This window comes from Lepidochelys olivacea (genome assembly GCF_965140295.1).
Source record: "Lepidochelys olivacea isolate rLepOli2 genome assembly, chromosome: 10".
NCBI classification, from domain to species: Eukaryota; Metazoa; Chordata; order Testudines; family Cheloniidae; genus Lepidochelys; species Lepidochelys olivacea.
The window spans coordinates 58,904,979-58,927,779 of record NC_140420.1 but is presented as its reverse complement, the minus strand read 5'-3'; the positions used below and the strand labels follow the sequence as shown (position 1 = coordinate 58,927,779).

General features: G+C 41.1%; 1 protein-coding gene and 1 long non-coding RNA gene across 2 annotated transcripts in view; one reads left to right on the top strand and one right to left on the bottom strand.

Annotated features, from left to right (window-relative positions):
* Positions 1-22,801, bottom strand: part of ALDH1A2 (aldehyde dehydrogenase 1 family member A2) — a 66,315-nt gene that overhangs the window by 36,380 nt on the left and 7,134 nt on the right. The window lies entirely within an intron of this gene.
* LOC311527583 lies at positions 3-22,249 on the top strand. Its single transcript, XR_014713376.1, has 2 exons — positions 3-5,746; positions 22,104-22,249. It is a non-coding gene; the product is annotated as an uncharacterized lncRNA (long non-coding RNA).

The following is a 22,801-nucleotide window of genomic DNA, read 5'->3' as shown; positions in this document are numbered from 1 at the left end:
AAGAAGAAGAAGAAGAAGAAAAGGCACTTTAAAGCTTTGAATCATTCTGTAGTACCAGTCATTTAGCAAGTAGCATTTTACTCATATGAGAATCTCACTGAAGTCACATTAAAGCCATCAATAAAGGTCTGCAGACTCTGGCACCAAAGTGCTGAACTTATTTCTGCTTTACAATGTTCAAAAGTTAAGATGAAGGACCTGATCCTACTGTCACTGAAGTCAGGGGCCTAAGGCCTAGATCCTCAAAAGGTACGTAGTCTTCTACCTTCCGGTGATTTAATTGGAAGTTAGGACCTTAAATACCTGGGAGGATCTGGGCTTACGTGGCCTGGTTGAAATTGAAATTTGCGACATCCACTGTACAAAAACAATCACATATCACTGACTTATGGGAGCAAAACCTTGAAACTACCAGGACTAAGGCAAGATGATGGATTAGTCACTCAAATCCCCATCTCAGCAAGTAAATGTTTCGTTACTGAAATAACCCAGACAATATTAAGTAATCTCAAACATCACAATTCTCCAAGAGATAGTCAGTTGATTATGACCAAATGGAAAAGTCACAGCACAGAATTAAATATCTGCACAGAACAATGGAAATTACTGTTAAGTCCTGTTAGTAATGATATCATCTTAATTGTCATGGACAAATCAAATGCAGATTTTAATTCTGCCTAGCAGTTGCTATTTTGGCAAAGGTTCATTACTGCGGGGCTCTGTGTTGGTAACTACATAGTAGGGGGTCCAAATTTCTACTGCATGACTTTGGAAAAAACAATACAAATTTTTATTAGCAAATATGAAATGCCCCCTTACAAATAATTCACTCTAGGGGGAAGTCCTGGACTCAGTGAAGTCAATGGAAGTTTTGCCATTGACTTCAGTGGGGGCAGGAGTTCCACCTTAGACTGGAGCGACAGGATTAAAATTCAAAGCCCGTTTTCTGCAAGGCAGTTTAAATTGTGATTATAGGGTAGACCCCTTTCTTCGGTTACAGCACAGAAAGCCCCTTCTGGGCCCTTTGATCTTGCAAGAAGCTGAGTGACCCTTTGAGTCAATGGGAGTGAGGAGGCTCAGCATCAATCCTTCACTGCACACAGTGAAGGGACCAATCCTGCAAAGTGTTGAACATCCATCCACTTTGCCAGGAGACCTTTAACACCATGGCCGATGAGGCATATGCTGTACAGAGCTGTCTCTAAATTGTAGACATCACTACTCTACTGTTTATGGTTTATATTAAGATTTTTTAATGACAACTGATTTTTCTGGTATGCTGGGAGACCACAATGTGGGTGGCCATTACACAGTGGCACATGGAGCTTCTCATCCCATATACAGAGCTAATCAGAATTGCTTCCTTTCTCTGGCTCTGGGTCCAGTCCACCCCAAAAGGGGATAAGGAGAACATTGAGCCATGCTCTCCCATGTGTGCTAGCCCACGGAGCAGGAAAGCCAGGCAGATGGGAGTATGTTGCACTGCTGAAGATAGGATTTTTGTCTGACCACCCCAGGTATGGTGTGAGCACATTTCATAGTTTACTCAGGGTTATATGCACCCTGTACACGCTAACCATGAGTAAGGCACTCAGGATTGGACCCTTCATTCATAACAACAGGAAAGATCTATGTTACTCAGAGAATATCTGAACATTTGTTTTTATGTAGAAATCTGCAGAGTTCAAAATACATGGGTCATGATAGTTTGCTACTGGTAGACTGGAATGTGGCTGTCTCTGTTAGTGCTGTTCTCACCACCCAAAATACAAAAATTCAATGGTGACTTGGGCAATGACGTTGGGTGGAAGCCATAAGTTTCCATAAGTTTTCAGTGTGAACCCTTCTTCACTTGAAAACAGTCCATTTTCACTAAGAAAATCCACATCCCTCCATGAAATTCTTCATGAAACCTAGCTCATTTTCACTGGAAAAATACATGTATTTGGCAACAACTGGCCCACTTTTGAGTTCATAGCTACATGACAGGAGATGACTTCATGACACACATTTCATACCCTTCTCACTTCCTCAGAGATCAGTTAATCCTCACTGCTGAGCCTGCTCAGACAAAAATGGTACTTCCTATTTAAGTAACCTAAACATCATAGACTTGTCTAGACAAAAGTCATGACTTTGTCACCCCTTTTGATTGCTGTTACTGCCATTGCAGGAGTCTGCGCTCTGACTTCTACACCTGGGAATCACGTGAAGGGATCGCTGTCATACTGACAAATGTGCCTCTGAAGCTGTGCTCTGGACATCCACCCACAGAACATGCTTAAGAGAGATGGCCAAGGGCCCTGACTTCCCTAACAAATGATGTGCCTGGATGATGGAGCCACACAAACAGATAAAAGAAAATTTAGAGAAAAATCTGGTGAGACAAACCCATGGCCTTATTTATCATGGGCAGGATTTTCCTGTAGGCAGGAGGCAGATTGTTATACTTTGCGACTTTCAGTTCCTCTGCTTCATCGGCCAGGGAGTTGATTTAGATCTCATGGTCACATCTTGCCATGGCCTTGAAAATGCCTTTCTGCCATTTACGTTCTCAAACATTTCCCTGCTTATATGCTTCTGCCTTTTTCACTAATATATCAAAGTCCTCTTCAGAAAGTTCAGGTTTGTTGCATGACCATCTGAAACTAATTGTTCCAGCCATGGCATGTGACATAGCATTACGTATACCACTTTAGGCGATCACCCATTTGTCCTAGAGAATCTGAAGTTTACATATGTGATCATCAACTGCCTGTGTGTATTTCAGGGCTTCAACAGGATCCTCGGACATTGGAGACACTGGACATTGACTGTTGGTGGACATCTGGCTTTTGAGGAGTTGGGAAATACAGTGAGACCTGAGGGAAGCTAGTCTTGGTCTGAGTTTGCTGGTGCTTCTGCACTGCCAAAGGCCTCATAAGATCTCACTATGGAGCAATTTCTGATGAGGATGTGGTCAGTTTCCTTCATGGCACATCCATTGTTTGAAATCTAGTTACTGTGATGGTTGTTAAGGTTAAAGTAAACCAGGAACCCATACGAGACAAGCCCTTTGCAGCACACGTCAAAAGCTGGGTGGTGGTGTCATGATTTGGGGAACCTTAACCAAAGCTGTCACAGTATCATACCGAGTTTGATCACAGCCAGTCACGGCACTGAAATCTCCAAGAACTAGCAGTGTGTCATATGGCGGAGTTGACTGGATTTTTGCTGCTAGCTGGTGATACAGTGCCACCTTGGCACAGAGCCATCATGCACCTGGCTGGCAGCCATAAACAGCCTTCTAACATCCCCATCACAAAACCAGACAGCTCTCCCTGCTCATCAGTGGACGAGGCCCTGGACAGATGGAAAACACATTACAAAAATGTGCTGAACCACATACATGCTAATGACTGTCCAGAGCTATGTGACCTGGCACACCACAAAGCTGCAGAGCCAGAGATGCACACTGATCCTTCATCATCCAAGGAAGTATGAAAGGTCATCCAAAAGTTACAGAATGGACATGCTGCTGGACCTGATGGCATTCCACCCTAGCTACTCAAAGATGCTTTGGAACCAGTGAGCGTTGGCCTGCATCAGCTGTTCCTATGTGTGAGCATCAGCAGAAGGGAAAGATGACATCTTAGTGTCCCTGTACTAGGGCAAAGCATCTCACACCAAATGTAGCAACTGCAGGCCAATCTCATTATTATAAGTCCCTGGAATGGTCTTCACTTGCATTCGGCTTGGCAGGATGCAGCTGCTCCTTAACAGACATTGTCATCCACGCAATCAGATTTCACTGTTGGGTGGTCCACAATGGATGATGACTTTACCTTCTGGCTGAGCTGCATTTCTGCTTCATGTGGCATTTATCAATATCAACGTGGTTTTTGATTCAGTTGGCAGATCAGGATTTTGGCTCACACTGAAAAGAATTGGCGTTCCAGATGTTTTGCTAAATCTGGTACATGATCGTCACATCAGTCCCACTGTAAGAGTGCGCATTTGTTCTCAGCTTTCACAGCTTCTACCCAACCTCAGCTGCATGGCAGGGATGCATTCTCACCCTGGCACTAGTCTGTCAAACTATCAAGTGGATATTAGCACTTGCTGCGCCACATGTTGGAATCAAGATTGGTCAAGAAGTGTTCACTGACCAAGACTATGCCAGCGGTGGTGCGATACTTGTGAAAAAGCCAGAGAATTTCAATCCCCAGTCTCCAAGACACTACCTGCACTGTGGAGGCATCTCATGACAGAAGGCCAAGGTTCAGAACCTCAGATCTGGGCCAACAGAACCCTTGGTGCAGGTGGGGTTGAGTGTTGACTAGATTATCTACCTAGACTGCCAGCAGAGTCAAACAGTCACACCAAACTGGACTTTCTTCAACAATTAGGTCTCACTGTCTTTTGCATGAAGTCCATGTCTAACTTATGGATGGAAAAACGTCTTTGCCCTAAGACAAAGTTCAGACTCTATCAAACTTGTGTACTACCTGTATTGCTGTATGGGTCAGAAACCTGGACCCACTTACAGGCAGACACAGAGCGTCTAGAGGTATTCCATATGCACTGTCATCATCAAATTCTGAGGATAAAGTGGTTTGACTTTGTGCAAAATGTCATAATCTTGCAGAGATCTGATCTTCCTTCAACAGCTCATTATATTCCAAAGTGGTGTTGCATGCTTTTTGGCCACGATACCAGGAAAACACTGCAGCACACTATGCTCTCAAACTCTTCAACAATGTGCAAAGTTTTGCACACCTTACCCTGCCTGACACTGCCTGCAAAGACACCCCAGAGATTTGTGAATTTGCAGGATTGAGCCAGATCTGGGCACTTCCATATACCTAGTGTGACACCATCCATTATAATCACTCTGGCTGGCACAATACTCCTCAGTTGACTGTGTGTGTTTGATAATTCCATGGGGGTTTGAATTTTGGTGAAACTCATCTGACTACAAATAGATCCATAATTCTATTTTTCACTGTGCAAAGAACATATAAGATTAGAACTGTTGCGGAGCTGGCTTCTACTAGAGAGACCAGGATCTAAAAGTCTGTACACATGGCTTGGAGCCAGGAACTCCTCCATTCCAATAATGGCTTTCACAATGTCTTCCACTGTCGCCTTGGGCAAGTCACTTTGCCTTCTGTCTTAATTTCCCTGTCTGTAATGCAGGGCTAGTAACACTTGCCTGCCTCTCTGGGGTAACAAGGGTTAACTAGCCAATGTTATAACTTACTTGGACCTTGAAAAAAGCACCAGCTTTAGAGGTCTTTGTAACATTGAATCATTGACTAGTGAGAAAGATCATATAAGGCTGCAGTCTGTCTCCTGGGAAGTGAGGGAGTGAGAAAGATAGTAAAAAGATAAGGAGAAACCAGATACAAGGAAATTCTTAATGAGAAAGGAAAGACAAAAGGATACTCTTCGAAAAATAAACTGGAGAATTATAAATTATTGCTATTTTAGAAAACTCAATGAGGAACCTACAGAGGAGGCATTGTCATACAGAAATAAATAAAGGCCTATAAACCGAGAGAGAAATGTGAAGGACAGTGTGTGGATCTGATTTTTTTTTTTAAAGTCAAGGGTGAGACTTGGACCTGGAGAGAGAGAGAGACAAACACACACACAAGTTAATTGTGCACACCAATGGGCAATTACAAGCGCAAGATGGATCTGCATGTACATGGATTTGGTGGATCTCAGCTTTCTGGATTTTTATGGACTGGGCCACTGGAAGGTAACTAATTCTGAATGACTTGATGTGAAAATATTGTAGAGATGATGGATGTGTGTTCTGTATTCACAGTGGCCCATAGCAGAGAGGGACTGAGCCCCAACTGGTCCCTTCCCTGCACCCACCATTGAACTCATCTGGGGACACCTCCCGTAACCAAGACCCACCCTGCCTCCTTTTCCTTCTCCCAGACGAGGCCAGCCCTATGAGCAAAGGAGACTGCACCCCCATAGGAGCTCTGTAGGCAGTGTCAGCAGCAGGGCAGAGCGGCAAGGCACTTTCAGAACCCCTGGACTCTGGACATCCTTTCCTCACTGCTAATTTGTTGCTAGCTGCTAACTCCTCACACTGCTTTCCTTCACATTCTCTTTGCCCTGCTCCTCTCTATCCCACTGCAGTGTCCCCTTGCCTTTCCTTTCTTCCTTCCGCTCCCCTAGTTCTAAAAAATTCACCCCCCTCCACCAGCTTCACCTTCACAGTATAAATAAGCTTGGGCCTAACATGGCATTTGCCAGATATCATTTTGTTTGGATGTTGCACCCTTGGTCTGGCAGGGGTATTGACTGTAAGCTCATTAGACGAAGGACTGTGTTGTCCTACTGGTTTGTACAACACCTAAAAAATGGGGCTTTGCTCCCAACTGGGACACTATGGTGCTTACCCAACAGAAATAATAAAACTCATCATCTGTAGTAACACCACGTGCTGGACTCATCCGGCATGTTATTGTCACTTCTTAGCGTATATTTTAAACCAGATTTGATATTACAAACAAAGAGCTGGCTATGACCTGTGTAGAACAAGGATTTTGCTGGCAGCCTTTCCACTGACTTTAATCGACTTTACATTAGGCTCATACTGGGGCGGGGGGTGGGGGGGGAAGGAGGCTCTCCAGAAGCAGATGGCCAGGGAGGTGGCAAGGATGTTTGTCCAAGGTTGCAGAGTGCACAGAGACATGAAGCGTCTTACTTAATTTTTCTGTCTTGAAGTAATAAAACATTTGGACTGAATAAAAGAAGTTGAGATGGGAGGGAAGGAGAACAGGGGGCAGGAACAGCAGTTTGGTTTTCTTCCCGGATGGAATTGCTCTGGTTTTGTAAAGAGCTTAACAAATGCCACAACATGTTCTGCTGGGACCAACAACAATCATCAAGTTCACCAGTATGTAGGACATGTATATATTGTTAAAATGCATTTCAAAGCAGGGACTGGATATAGCAACACAGAAGTCACAAAACTAACTTGACCTATCTGATGTAATATTTTTATTCAATACTCCATTTATCCCCATAGTGTTTAAAAAGCAGCACCAGCAAAGGTTCTTAGATAGGGCACGGGAAAGATCTGTTTGGCATAATGTTGAGGTAGAAGGCAAAAGAAATTGCTACTGTTAATGGTTAATGTTAGTTTCTTCCTGTTCCACTTTCTATAAACAAGGTAATGCCTATACAAGCTCATTACTGTAAACTGAGCACATTTAAATTGGCAGTAAAATCAGAGTATTTACTCTAGTGCACATATAAAGTACCTCGTCCAATGTTTTGGAACAGTTTCAAGTCTTGAAATCCAGCAGCTGGCGGCTTTACAAGCAAAACGTTACACTTAAATAACTCACTTTTGAAAGTTTTAGGTGTTCTGTGTCAGGTAGTACCATTCAGCAGACATTCATACCACCAAGACCCAGATTCTTTTGCAATAAATTTGCATTCACTAGAGCTTTTATAACTCTTCCAGCACTACTGACTCCAATGGCTGTTGATTAAATGTATATATCCTGTACATTTAATCTGACTTTCATTATGGCCACTTCATAAAAATGCCATGGAATGGACAAGTGATGACACATTGCAAGGACAAGGAATCCCTGCAAAGCCTCAAATTGGGTTTTTTTTTCTTCCTTATTTATAGTGACCATTGTAGTGGCTCGCTCTAAATCAGGGAAAATATTTGACAGCAAATGTTCCTATCTATGGATTATATATAACCCATCCTAAACACCAGATGAAAAAAGGGATAACCCTAGGAAAAGAAGGGCTTGCTTCCATGTAAATCATGCTACAAATTGGACAACACCCAGCGAGCTCATTGTTCAACCTCAATTGTGAAAGCTATTCACATTTACTATTCCCCTGGAATCAATGTTAATTAAGGCTGAGTGAGGCCATAAATCAGCCCTTGGTTTTTACAACTTAATTCAGCATTAAGCATATATATTTAAATAAAAGGTAACTGATTAACCACTTGAGTTTTCCAGGAGTTGCTGAAGTAATTTGTTTTTGTTTGAATCCTAGTGTTCACTTTTGTGGTTTGCAATAGGGAAAAGAATAAGTATACAGTATGTCATGTATTAGCTATGTGGCAATGTGAGTAGTTAAGTAATCTAGCCCACTGGGTGTTGTCAATGAAACTGTGCCAAACGAGGGGGAAAATAGTGGAGAGATTTTGGAAGCAATGCAGTAAGCATTAAGTTTGCCATCTACCCTCATTTAAGTGAGTACTTCAGCCATGTCAGACCAGTAAGAGAGAATAGAAACTCTCCCATTTTATTCGTGTTCCTTTTCAAATAGCCCACAAATCTATCCAGTACAATGAACTGACCAATCATAATGCATCAGTGCTGACGCCATAATGTAACAGGTGGGGGAGGTTGTTATTCACTGTTCAAAGTGCCATCTATTCACAAGGGGCATCAACAAGAGGGCCCTCTTGCCCAACTCTTGTGATGGGCTCAAAACACTTTTCCAAAAGAGTAGGGATATTCCTGCTGTCATCAGAGATGAAGAGAGGGGAGGAAAAAGAGGGGGAATTGTACTGGAGCCCTGAGCTCAGGTCCCTCCACCCCCCTATCCCAAAATCGTCTGTAACATCTAAGTAAAATGAAATGGGAGAGGGTGTGTCCCCATATTTCTCTTGCCAGGCGAGGGTTTCGTGGTTAATATTCTCACTCACTCTCATGCACACACACATAGACAGTTTCTAATCCAGAGCTTTGAATGCCTAATGGTTGCCCCAATTTTTGCCTGGGGAATCACATCATTAGTAGGGCCTTGGTTAATCACATACACATCCCATTGACTTCACTGGGCGTTGTAACCAAGGGAAGCATTGGCCCATTGATTAGGACACATGGCTGTCCCAAACACGACGGGATACCTAGAAAAATGAAACCTGCGGTATCATCCTGAATATTATAGAAAACAAGCACTGGATTTCTCGGTGTCACCTGGAGATACTGCAGACATATAATCTCAGTCCTATTTTTTATTTTGGATCATGCATTATGGTATATATGGCCTGAATTTTAAAGCTACTGAGAACTGGCCTTAGTAGGATTTGTGGATGTTCATCGTTTCTGAAAAATCAGGGTAGTAGTAGCAGCTGTTTTAGCCTAACGCAAAGCAGTCTAAGCTTCATGAAGAAACCATTATAATAGCCCAGTTAACTAGTAGTCTGTCCCAGTTGAGGCTTGATCATTATTAGTAACAATGTTCACCTCAAAACATCGCTGTAATTCATTTCTAGAACATGATCGGTAAGCAAATTTATGTTTACAAACTCCTATTAAGTGACACCCCCTGCTTCCCCCGCCCCCCCCCCCCACACAAATATGCCACAGAGCTAATATCTTCTGTGCTGCTCTGAATCGAAAGAAATTTGTTTTTGTTGAATTACAAATTCCTTCTGATGTTTACCCTGGGGCTAACTCTGGCTTTGGGAAGCGGAACTGATTTTTAAATCCACCAGGGATTCCTGCATGTTCATTGCCTCTCATGCTTACTGTCTTCTCTAAAAATATGCAGGAACAATAGCATTGGGGTTGTTTTAATTCAGCAGAGCAATCAACACAGGTGGCAACAATGTAACTTTTCATTTCCTTTTTTTAAAATGTTCTCAGATGATGTGCTAGTGAAATGGATGATTTACATTCCTAATTCAATATTGCTTAGTGATGATGTCATCAGACTTTTTCTATAAGATCCCCAGGTGCACAAGTAAGAACCTCCGCCAGTGGACAGACAGTGGCCTAGCTTTCAGTTCCTTTGAGATAGAATTATTTTCCCATGGATTTAATAAACAGTGTTTTTGTACTTTTGCTGATCCAAAAATGTTTTTTTGGTACAGGAAGAGGATTTTAACATCCAAATAATAATGGCTTCCCACAGGAGACATGGTTCTGGATGAATGCAGGAATGAATGGGAATTTCCTAACTCAATTGATTTAGTAGCTGGTTATAGTTTTGTTCTATCAAAGTGATCCCTTTTTCATATGTGGCTTTTTTCCTTGGAGAGCCTTCAACGCCAAGGCTACAAGAGAGGGGGAGGGGGGCATCAGATGCCAAAGTACTTTATGAAGGAATCACAGCTGTTTGGCCCCCAGCATCTTCTCATAGCTGGAGGAATTAAGAAATACATAATAGCACTTTTCGGGAGTGGGGGTGGGGGGAGGCACACTTTTAGAGGCATGCAAAAAATTCAGCATCAGTCCCTTGGTAAATGTTTCATAACATCACAGATACTGGGCACCTGTACCTCAGTCTGGTCAGGAAATTTCATATCCTTTCCCATCTCAGCAACTTCATTTCCTCTCCTTTGGAAACATTTCAGGAGTTCTAACAGTTCGTCATTGGGAAGGGAATGAACTAGACAGGATTGCCAATCAGAGGTGCAGCTTGTTTATTTTCTCAGGCTTTGTTTTCCTTCACTTTTATGGCTGCCTTGATACAACAAGCCTCCAGCATTCTAGACAGTGTGTCACAGGGCATTTCTGTGATTGCCTGGGAATCGACAGGTGGCTACAGAATCCGGAAAAATCCATATTTTATAAACTAGCGTCATGATGGCAAAATACAATCTTGGCATGTCGGTGGAGAACTTGGTGATTGGTCAACAAACTAACTATAAATAAAATAAGGTGTAGTGCAGTGAATGAACAGAGTACACAGTGCTTTGCAGTGGCTGCTAAACAAACGATATGGGCTATGCACTTTTAAGCAATGTGGAGTTCTGTTTATAAAGCCAGTGGCACGACATGGTCCAATGTTTGGGCCGTGCCAGTGATGGGACCACTTTTGAACCTGAATCAATAGATGGATAGAAGAATCACAGCTAGAGGCAGGATATACAGATTAATGGTATAAACTGCCAGTGGCTATTCTGTTGTTCACTAAAGCAATGCTGAGGGAACAGTGTGGCTCCCATTGAAGTTGTCCAGCGTTTGTTTTCATAATAAGGTGTCTTTCAAATGGGGACTGTTTGTAATCACTTTAATTAGAGTGACAATGAACTGTGAACAAGATTTAAACTCTGGCAAGCAAGCCAGGACTTCCAATGAACTGCTGTTCCATCATGAGGGGACCAATCCCATTTGCACTGAAGTAAATAGAAAAACTCTAACGGACTTCAAAGGGAGCAGAAGCAGGCCCCTAGGTGATGAAAAGGTAGCTACGCAAGCAGCCAGTAGGGAGATGTTTGTATTGGGAGGTTCCATTGCTTTACTGGAGACTGAAACCAGCCAGAAAGACTGCGAATCCCACACGCACGTTGATTTTCCTTCTTTGGCTGCCTGTCTGTTGACTTTTATTCAGCTCTGCCTGACCTCCCAAATAAGAAGAGATTTCTAAAGGAAGAAGAGCATTCTTTTTTTTACCAGGTGGGATTTTTCCCAGCTCTAATTTGGATGTAGAGCCAGGAACAAGTTGTCATGGCCCTTAAGGAAACACTGCCATAGAATGGGGTTTTCATTCGTTAACTCAAATTTAGGTTTTATTAAAAAACACAAGATACAAAATATCTAAAATCCAAAATGTATCAAGTGGGAAATTTAGAACATTTGCAACTAGGGACTAAAGTATAAGAACCAGAATGGGGAATTGCCTAGAAACTGACACAGTGAAAGTGACATGACAAGCCCAGTTTCATTGTCACTACTGGATGAAATGCAAAACACTTCAGGTGAAAAGTAAACTATTTTTTTAAATTTCTCTTTTGAATAATCTAAAATGTTGTCCACAACAGATAAGATCTTTATGAACTATACTGGGACAATTTAATCCTACTGTAACTTCATTAGCTTTGTTAGACTGGGAAAGGATTTGGCCCACTATTTTTGTTTTAACATTGTCCTTTAAGTCCTATTTCAAAGAGAAGAATCTAGTTTCCTACTGACAAAGACAGCCCCCCCCGCCCCCGTCCATGTAAGAGTGATTCCATTTTAATGTGGTTCAAGTCTCAGAGATTTTATTTTAATTAAAAGCAAGTGGGACATTAAACTATACACAACTGATGGGACAAACAGCTTCTCTCTCTCTCTAGTGTTCCAGACCATCAAAAGAAGCCTCATACTGAAGCCTTTATTCAGCCAGTAAGTCCCAGATAAAGTCAGTGGGTGAAGTTCTGGCCTGCCGCAGTTCCATGGATTGGGATGGATTGAAATGGAGTAGAGTCACCTTTACCACCCCTTTGAGCCTTATCCCAAGTGCGGTGTGTCTGGATAGCTCTGATTGGGGCCTATCGCTTTTCTGGATATAATCCTCAAACAACAAGGGCTTGATCCAAAATCCATTGAAGTCAATGACGGTCTTTCCATTCACTGCACTGGGGTGTGGATCAGGATTTAAGTTTTTAAAATAGTAAAGTACATCAATATCTTGAGAACAGAGTTTCAGGGCCAGATCCTGCTCTTACTTATACCAGTGTAAATCAGGAGTCACTCCATTGCAATGTCCATTGAGTTAAAACGGTACAGCTGGAAGTGGCTGTGGCTTGAGGAGAAGTTCTGTGGGAAATTCAACTCCTGAGTAGTAGTGGGAGACACTGATCGGGTTTGACAACCTCCTGTCAATCGGTTGTGCAAGTGGAATGTAACATGATTTTTCTTCTCCCTATGAAACAAAATCCTCGCACCAAATGTTTGATCTGCCTATCTCCCTGGCTTAATTAGTCTTCTGTCTTTCTGAGAGTTGAGTCTGCTCTTTTGCAAATGGCAGCACATCAGACAAGGGGAGACCTGTCGTGTTTATTTTCTAAGCCATAGGGGACACCTATTTGAAAAAACATCCAGCTTATCTAAATGTTTTTGTTTGTATGATTTTGAATTAGGAGGTTTGGGTAATTAGTTGAGGAGATTAAGTATGTCTTAACAACGTGCAGTAGTAGCATGCTTACTTAACTTGTTTCCTTCACAAGTATTTCCTGCATAAAACCTAGTCTGCCAAACACCGATTATATCCTTTTCTATTTGAGTTTCTCACTGTGGCACATGCTGATGAAGCAGCCGTTATTTTAATTCAGTCACACTAAAGGGATTAATTTTGCGTTTGGTTCTTCCAGAAAATTACTCTAGGAGGGAAAAAATATATCAAAGTGCATTGTTTGTTACACTGTCCTTGTAACAGATCAGAAACATCTTATTAGTTTTGGTTGTATTATTGCAGCCTATAAACACAATTTTACACGCAGCACTGGAAGTAATTGCTTTTCTCAAAGTAATTTGCACCTTTTCATTTAATGAAGAATTTATCTGCTGATAGTAGCACAATACAGGGACAATTACACTTGCACTAGTCCAGCTAATATTTCATGTAATCCTAACAAAACTTTCAGTCATGCTTTCAGTAGTGGGGCTCTCTTTAATTTCTGGTGAAACTCTCCGCTGTCTTAATCTGCCCTGCATCAGAAAGGGTTTTGTTGGAAACTAGGAAATTCCTGAAACATTTATTATGCACTGGATCTGCCATTTAGAGAAAAGAAACGCCATTCGTGAACAAGTAACTGCAAATTTGGTTACATGTGAGGGGAAAAATTATGTTTAGGTCACACAGTCCATCTGGTTGATTGCACTTACTGAGACCTAAAAATTAAACAATGAGAGATTTCTAAAAATTCATTGTCAGGAACTGGGGGGAGGGAGGAGGTATTTGTTTTGAAAATCAATTATTGAGCTGCCAGTTCACTTTAATGAAGTTGTGGCAATTAAGAAACGGATCCTGGAAACCCTTCCTTTCACCAGTATCCTTACACAAGGACTTCCATTTTAGGCAGTGGGCATAAGGACTATTCAGATAAGGATTTTTTTTAGAAATGAATCTAAGATTGAACATCATGTTTTTTCCTGAATCATGCATAGGTGCTTGTGTGCTGTGCTTGTTGTTGTGCATCTCAGCACTGATTTTGTAGTTAAATAATACTACAAAACAGAATTACGTGTTCATTTTTGCATGGGAGAATGATTCTAATATTTAAATGAAGACGGCAACATTAGTCTTCAAAATTGTTTGTAGTTAACTATTTGCTATTTCACATGTTCATTACCAAAGTGCAGGGTGTTGCTTACAAACTAGGCCACATTTTAGCTGCTCTACATAAGTATTTCTCCTGCTAAGATCTTGAACATTACAGATAACTCTGCCCTCAGAAAAATGTCATGGAAGAGTTCAGTTTGACTTGAAAGTCCCACATGAGAAAATCACTTTATAACCACATATGAGAAATTGCTGGAATGTCAACTTCGTTTGCAGTGGCCCCATATGGCCCGATCACTCTCCCTGGCATGATAAATCACTGGCAGAATCCTTACCTTAGCACGTTTGATCTCAGCTCAGCAAGACTTGGTTTTGATGTGAAGAACTCCAGATCTGTTAGGTCAGAGACAAATAGCAGAGCCACTGACCTGCAAAGTGCTAAGTCTATATTAGACCCAAGTGAACAGTCATGGCTTCTGGAAAATTTGCCCCCACTGGTATCCCACTAACCTACTTAATGTTTGCAAATATTTCTGTTAGAGCATTTTGAACGTATTTGCTAAATGATACCGATGAAACTTCCTTTTATTGTAGGTCCTGCAGTGCAAAAATTACCTAAAAGTGAAAAACCAGACAGCCCAAAAAGCATTTAGGAATAAACCTTGGATTAACTGTTATAATTGTCAACACTTCAGGGATATATAAAATCAAGCTGAATATTTATCAGCCTGATTGGATTTCTGTGGAACAGCTATACATTTTAAAGTTTACACTAACCCTGTTCTACCCAAAGTGCATTCACTGATATATCTAGTAATCATGATATTCACTAATACATCTAATAAGATACATGCAGGTGATTATTTGACTTCCCAGACTGGTTATAACTGAAGACCCCAAGCCACAAAATCTTGATCTAAATCTGAACTTTCCCAAAGTTCTGGAGGCCCTTATTTCTGGGGATCAGTTCTGGGTCTGATACAGGTTAAATTGTCACTTGTCTCTAGGATACTATGCAGGAACATTAACCTTCCTGAAAATGGGACATTATTAATGGGCTTCAGAAAGAGAATAGCTTGGCATCATCAGCATTAAGTTACGTCACATTATGTACCACTTACACTGTAGGGAATACCACCTGTGACATCCTTGGTGAAAGCCTTTAAAACAAGTTGTTGTGTTTGGTAGATGCAGGCGTGAAGTAATTCCCAAAAGACTAATTTGGAAACTCTTTCATCAACTGCTCTTCAAAAAGATATAGAACACATCATCTCTCCTCTTCTCCAAAATGACAGTGGAATCTCTTTGCTCACAGGCACAGATGAACAGGGGCTTTTCTTTCCAACAAAGGAGTTTGCAAGGGTTTTGATTTGTTTATTTTAAACATGGTTTCTCTCTTGAAGGAAATAAAACTTTAGTTAGAGTCCCTTGCCTCAGAGTTCAATTTTGATTCCTCCTTCAGTTATTTCAGTCAATTAGCCATTGAGTCCACAAATAGAAAATTGGAACAGTCCATTCGACTTACTTTCTATTATCCATAAGGCTGATTGGGGAAGGCTGGGATTAAGTTGTCAAAAGTATCCCACTGTGTTTGGATATCTGACAGATTTACACCCCAAGGTACACTGTGGTGCTAAGACGAAAATTGGATGTGAAGAGTTCTTGCAGGAGTTGATTACAGTGCTGAGCAAATAAAACACTTAGGGGTATAACAAAATAATGCCAATATTTAATGGTGTTTAACACTAGTCTTTTTATAATTGTGAGCTATTCATTATGACCTGCATGAAAAATGAGCTCTTTTATTTACCTCTAAATAGAAGCAGACCAATAATTTTAGGTGTGTAAATTAAAAACATAAGCCTCACCTTTTGCCAAACAAACAGCTTTTACAATATGGACTAAGGCAAAACCAAAACCCCACAACCCAGAGATTTCCCTAAATGACCAGAGTGGGTTATAAGTCTTGTGTGTGTAGCCTTCCCTACACACACATGTTCATTTATCTAATCCTGAGAATTTTTCCATTTGCTTTCAAATCACTGTTTCTCTTCCTCTTTCCAAACGACTCCCCTTTTACTCTGCTGGAACCCCTTGTAATGATACCAGAATGTGGGCAAAGCTCATTAGTCTCCCTGCTGTTTACAAGACAGGATTTATGCTCAATGTAGTGAACACAGTGACACTTGATCACTAAATGGCTAGAACCACCATCAAGGCTTTAATCTGAGAAATTTTTCACCCAGACAGTGCAAATACCTATCAGCATGTAGAAGCATGAAGAGCCATATTAATTACAGCTAGCACATGTAGACCAATAACTAACCTTCTCTAAAGAGCACACCAATAAATACCCATTTGCGAAGGTTAATTTAATACAACCCTTGGCTGTTATCTGGTATAGGATATGTCGCCAATTCAATCCATTAAGTAATAACTGAACTCTCAGGGGGCCTAGTTGAAGTCAAATGTTGTTATTCCAGGTTCACTGCTTTTAGTCTCCCTAAAGACCATTTAGGCAAACAGATGGAAGAGCTGACTACAAAGGCTCTCAGTCACAGAGAGCCACTTTGTGAAAACAGGTAACTGATTTCCTGGTCAGAAGCCTTTACCAAGTACTCTGCGTGTGTGCGCGCCCACACTTGTATTTAGAGAGACAACCCAAAAAAGAAAAGCAATTTGTTCTTGCTCCATGTGTAACCAGAGGGAAAGTCAGGCTGCCATAAAAACAGCTTTCTTTCAAAATGAGTCGATTAAAAAAAGCAGTGAGAGATACAGAGACTATCATAGACTGAGCTAAAAAAAATATCAGGGACTAGATGGAGTTATGTCGATTTACACCAGCTGAGAATCTGGCCCCAAAAGCTCTATGCAACCTGGCCCACCTGGGTAGATGGGGGTGGGGGACGCTGAGCTGTTCCAGTTGCTGGATGTCTCTGCCTGTGGGGTTGGGGTACTTTTCATATTAAATATCAGGGCCTCACCTCCCCGCACCCCTTTAAAAAAAAAAAGGAGGACCTTATTAAGCTCTTTGGAAGACCTGAATAGTGATGTCACAAGTGGGAATGACCTTAGCTGTAGGTCGTCTTCTCCACACCCTGTCACTCCAAACAATTCTGATATTCATAGAAAAATAAAAAGGGGGGTAGCATTTCAGGGTACAGCCTCATGTGACCTCATTATTCAGATCTCCCATCAAAATCTGAACCTAATATCTCCAATGAACAGCAGCAGCAAAACTCCCAAACACGGAGTCCATCTTCATGCTACATCAAGAAGCAGCAAAGAGCAGAAAGCAAATGTAAGATTGCGTGTGTGTGTGTGTGTACACAACATATAATACACTAAGTTCAGCCTTCTGAGCATTTGAGGAAGCAGCCCAATTCCAAAAGTGCATTGTATTGTCCAGGGCTCTCAGCCTGTTAATTTGTCTCCAGTGTTACGACTGTCCCTGAGGTCTTTGATACTCATGCATCTCTGCAGGGGGAGTAATTTAGAGAACTCACCGCTTGGACTATTTAAAATATGCCATTTCTCTGTTCAAAGACAAGGGAAGCACATGGCCTAATTGATGCAGTGAAGGATGGGGAAGTCAGGAGCTCTGGATTCGAGTCCTGACTCTAACACTGACTTGTATAACCTTGTGCTGGTCACCATGACCACCTTCAGGCCTGAGCTTCCCTATCTGTAAAAAAGACCTAACGCTCACCAGTCTCCCAGGAATGGTGGGAGGCTGAAGTAATTGATGTTTGTTAGAAGCTTTGAGATCCTTGGAGGGAAAGTGCTGAGTATTATTTATTGCACTAGAATGACTTTAGGTAAAAATGTCTTTACCAAAATAACAAATGGTTTTTAAATGATTATCAAAGGGCTCAGACCAGTAGGACCAGGTTAGTATAGTACAGACATGTTGCTCTGGAGACCTGGGCTGCTTGCCTAAAAAGTACAGGGGCGGAGTTAGGGCCTGCTCCAGTTCAGTGAAGTCAATGGAGAGCGTTCCATTGACTTCAATGGGCTTTGGATCAGACCCTTAGTAGAAGTGGCTGGGGAATTATGGTAAAGACAAGGAAAGACCAAGAAAGCCTCATGGGTGATGGAGAAGTCAGGGCTGAAATCTTATTAAGATCTGTCACAGACACAGTGTAATGGTAGCCTCAGTACCTCAGGCATCTAGGAAGAAAAACGGCTGGATCAGGTATTTTAAGTTTGCAAAAATTACAATTAAATAAAAACAATGTTAAACAAGTGAAGACTATTGTAGGTCTCTGATCAGGATGATCCTGGGTTCAGTTATTGGCTCCTATTTGGGCTTACCCCTCTGTACTCAAGTGGGAAGACTCGCTCACTTGCAGCGGCTTTGGATCAGCCCCTTTGTTAGCTTCAGGAGCTGTAAGTTCTTGTCAGAACTTTCAGGATGCCCCAGTACAGGAACTGCTAGAACCATCCTTTCCAGCCGGAAAGAAGCGGTAACCGGGAAAGAAGGCTCTCCTTTTCCCTTGGTCTGAACAGGCGAACAGCCCATTAAACTGTTCATTTCTACCCACTCCATTAAGTTAACCTATACAGATGGCTTAATGTTGATTAGTATTCAAAGCTATTAGGAGGAAATAGAGATTTCATATGACAAGGTAAATTGGTGCCTGGTGGAGATGTACAGTGACAAGTGCTGGGATACAAGGAAGGCACTTCTAAAATGGGTCAGAAAGAGCAGTGATGACAAACTCTTGTTAGATTTCAGAATGCAAAATAAAATGGCTCTTTTCAGGTCCATGAGCCCTGATTCTCATTTACACCAAGCCCCATTACATCACTGTGGCAGCATAAAGGGGGCTTAAAGTGGCTGTAAATGTAACTTACTTCCATTTTAAGACCATTTTCACTGCCAGGGTGGAAAATGAGAAGTAGGTCCTATGTCTCAGGAAATGCCATAGTGATCTAGTTGAAGAGGCTTTGTAGGCTTTTCAACTGGTCAGCCTGCAGCTTTCATCCAAGTAATCTTACAGTTATAAAAGTACAAGTGCCTATAAACCAATGCAAAAAGCTTAAGAGAAAAATGGGTGATCTGGACTGTCTCACTGCGAGAAAAAAACCCTGGCATGTTTGAAACATGGTGGGGTGAGAATAATCAGTGGCATACCATAATTTTTAGCTATAAACTTCATAGGGAGGACAGGTTAGGCTGCAAAGATGAGGGGAGTAGCCCCATACATAAAGAATTCCATGAATTCTATTGAACGAAAATGTCTGGGTAGAGAGGACCCTGAGGTAGACTCAGCAGTGGATAAAAACCTGTGGTCATAAAGTACAAACACAATAGCAGGGGCATAGTTCTGACCTCTGGATCAGAACAATAATCGTGAAGTTAAATTTGAAAAAGAACAGGGAGGCAATAAAAGCTATTAGAATAATCACCACATATTACCCAACTGAATATTATGCTGTGAAAGAGAGTGTAAGAAAAATAATTCTCTATATTCTAACCCACACTTGACTTAGTCCTGTCACACAGGAGTTGGTTTAAGAAGTAATTGTAGCTGGACCATTGAGTAACAGTTACCACATAAATAATTTCAACATCATTGCAGGAGAGGATCACATGAAGAAGCACTACGCTCTGGGATACTAAAACTTCAAGAAGGGGATATTTTTTTTTTTTAAAGAAAAGGAAGGAAGTTAGAAACCTCCTGCTTGAAGTTAGGAAATTAAAATCCATAGAATCAGCATGGAGGCTTACGAATGTATACGAGTCACAGAAGATTTGCATTCCCAAGGCCAAAAAAAGGAAGCAAAGAGACAAGAAAATAAATGGGATGGTTAAGAAGAAAGATACAAGGGTTTATGCAGGCCAAAAAATATCCTTTATAAAAGCAAAAGCAAAAGAAATCCTGCCTAAGTGATGCTAATAGAAGAGAACATAAAATGTAGAGGCAGCAAGATATAAAATGGAAATTAAAAAACTGCTTTGAGATATTTGACGAAAAAATACCAAAGATGTAAAGGCAAATTAAAAATTCATAAAGTGTAGTCTTTTTTTTTTTAAGCAGCTTTGCGAGAGTCAGCGGGATCACAAGACAACCTGGCTGTGAAGGGCAGAATAAAGGAGGCCGCAGACTAAGCTAAGACTGACATTTTCAGAACTGGCCCCTGATTTTGTGTGTCTCAAGTTGACCATATTATAATAAAATAATAATAATACCCATAGCTGGAAGCACACAAAGCTAGGAGACTTTCTAGGCAGTCAGGGCCTAAATTAAAGAACGGGGATGTGGAGGAGGGGGGTCATAAGTCTTCACACAGAAGAGAATGGGGAAATACCTGTCCTAGGGACTGCTCTTTACTTCTCTATTTAAACAGCATCCATTGAAGTGAGCTGTAGCTCACGAAAGCTCATGCTCAAATAAATTGGTTAGTCTCTAAGGTGCTACAAGTACTCCTTTTCTTTTTGCGAATACAGACTAACACGGCTGCTACTCTGAAACCTATCAGTCAAGGGTGCCACTGTTTCATATATGTTGTAAAGAGATTAATTCTGAGATCTTACAAGCAGCCCCGAATGCTAACCTACCTCAAATCTCACAACCTAATCAGGCTGAGGCCCGGCCAGTAATTGCATGAGAAACCTCCTCAGAAATCCCAGGGTGCTGCTAAAAGTGGAGTTGGTGATTTAGTATGTGGCATACTTCCCACTGAGCCAGTACTGAAACAATGCCCCAGCATGGTACTGCTAGGGATGTCATATTTCAGATGAAATGAAGAATTGAGGTCCTGACCAAACACTGTCATTTAAAATCCTGTGGCATTTTCCACCCAGGGGTAGTAGGGTTGTTAGCCTTTGTATTATGGTCACATTTTAGTTTGGGTAATTACATTTTACCTTCCTAAAATCCTCTCCAAGTTCAACTGACACTAGTATTCTTCACTTCCTGTCTCAAACTGTTCAGCCTTGTGTTGCTCTGCATTGTTACGCAGCTAATGTGTTGCACCCCAGAAGTGGATTCACTTCAGTGACGGGTAAAGTATTTTACAGAGAGAGGTGTGTTTGGAGATCCTTTGTGTTGAAAGGCACCTTTTATTACCCACATTTGAAATTTTGGGATTGTTCAGTCATTGCCTGCTACTGGATGTCCAGAGAACAGCAAAGAGCGGTATTGACCCAGAGTGCTTTTTTTTTTTTCATCTGAGGCTGGCAAAAAGGTGGCAACCGTTTCATTCAGAGATGGACTTCACTACAATTCTCTATGCCCCTGCCACCTCCAGCGTGGATTACTGCAACTGAGTTACTCCACTATGGACTACGCCGGAAGACCACATGGAAACTGCAACTGGATTAAAATGTGGCTCAGTGCATACTTAGTGATATTGTGTATAGGGACTGCATTACACCTTTGCTCAATAGGTCACACTGGCTTCCACTTAGGTTCTGAGTGCAATTTAGAGTGTTGACTGTGACCTACTAATTGCTTTATGGAGTAAGTCCTGTGTATTCTAGAGACCACCTCTCTCCTTGTATTTTATTGTGAAAGTTGAGATCAGGTGGGGTGTGAGGGAATTTTCACTGGAGGGCCTTTCCCTCTGAAAATTACTCCTACTTCAGTCCAGCAACACCTGAATGCATTGATTTTCAGGTCATGTTGCAAAATCTAGTTCACCAGGCACCCTCTGGGCAGGGTTCGGAGTGCTACTGAAGGGGGAGGAATTCTGTTTTTGTTGTTGACTTTGTTTCATCTTTTATGTGGCGATTTGTACTGCATATTTAAGTAATGAATTGTTTGTGCACTAAAAATTTGATCACATTGTATGAATTTAAATAAATGTCACACTTATCTACACATAGTGTAGATCATTATTAAAAATAATAGAAAACACTGGCCAGGGGTGTTATGATTTTTGACAGATTCCAAAGCATGGAAGTTCTTGTGTTCTGGGTGAAACAAGCTGCTTATATACAATCAGAGCAGCCAGCCCTTCACTAATAATGAGTGTGCAAATAATGCAGGATTAGGTCCTTAAAAAGCAATCACTTTTTAGGCTACATCATTTTAATATATTATATAAAATACAAATAATGTTTAAAAGTCTTTAAGTAGCCAATTTAGCCACTTATTTGTGTTTGTTTCTAGGTACCCACATCACTTGACTGAGGATGCCTTTCCAAAGGAGAAGGTGGAGGGAGATTTATATGCAAACAGCATGAAAGTGCTCAAGAGCTTTAATTTGCTGAAGAAATTGACTTTCTTTGATAATAAATAAAAATACTTTGTCTTTACATAGCCCCATGATAGTGGTACTTCTCTATAAATATACGATTTGGCTGTCACAATGCATCTCTTTAAGCCAGGTTGAATTTTGATGCATCCATGTTGATTTATAATAATGAATTAGTCACATTAGCCTATGCAATCGTTCATTTTCTTGAGCTGTGTATCTTTGTCTCTGCATCTGTGCTTTTAGTTTTGTTTGCTTCAGGGAGGAAGTGGTACTCTTATACTGGAAAAACTAAAACAAACCAATGAAAAACAGTCATTTTTAAAAAATGAGGTGATGAAAAATTAAATTGCAAAATGTTTTGTTTCAGTACTAGGAAAAATAGTTGAGAAAAATCATAAAAAACCAGTGATATTTTATGAACCATTTGGCTATACAAACAAACTGATATAGATTCTTCTACCACTGTGTCTCTGTAACCCGTTAAAGAGTTTTTTTAAAAGAATTATCCAAATGATGGGCAGAGAAGAATCAGTGATTATAATTTATTTAGACTTTAAAAAGGCTTTTGATCATAAAGTCCTTCGCAAGAAGCTATTAAGGAAAGTTAGTA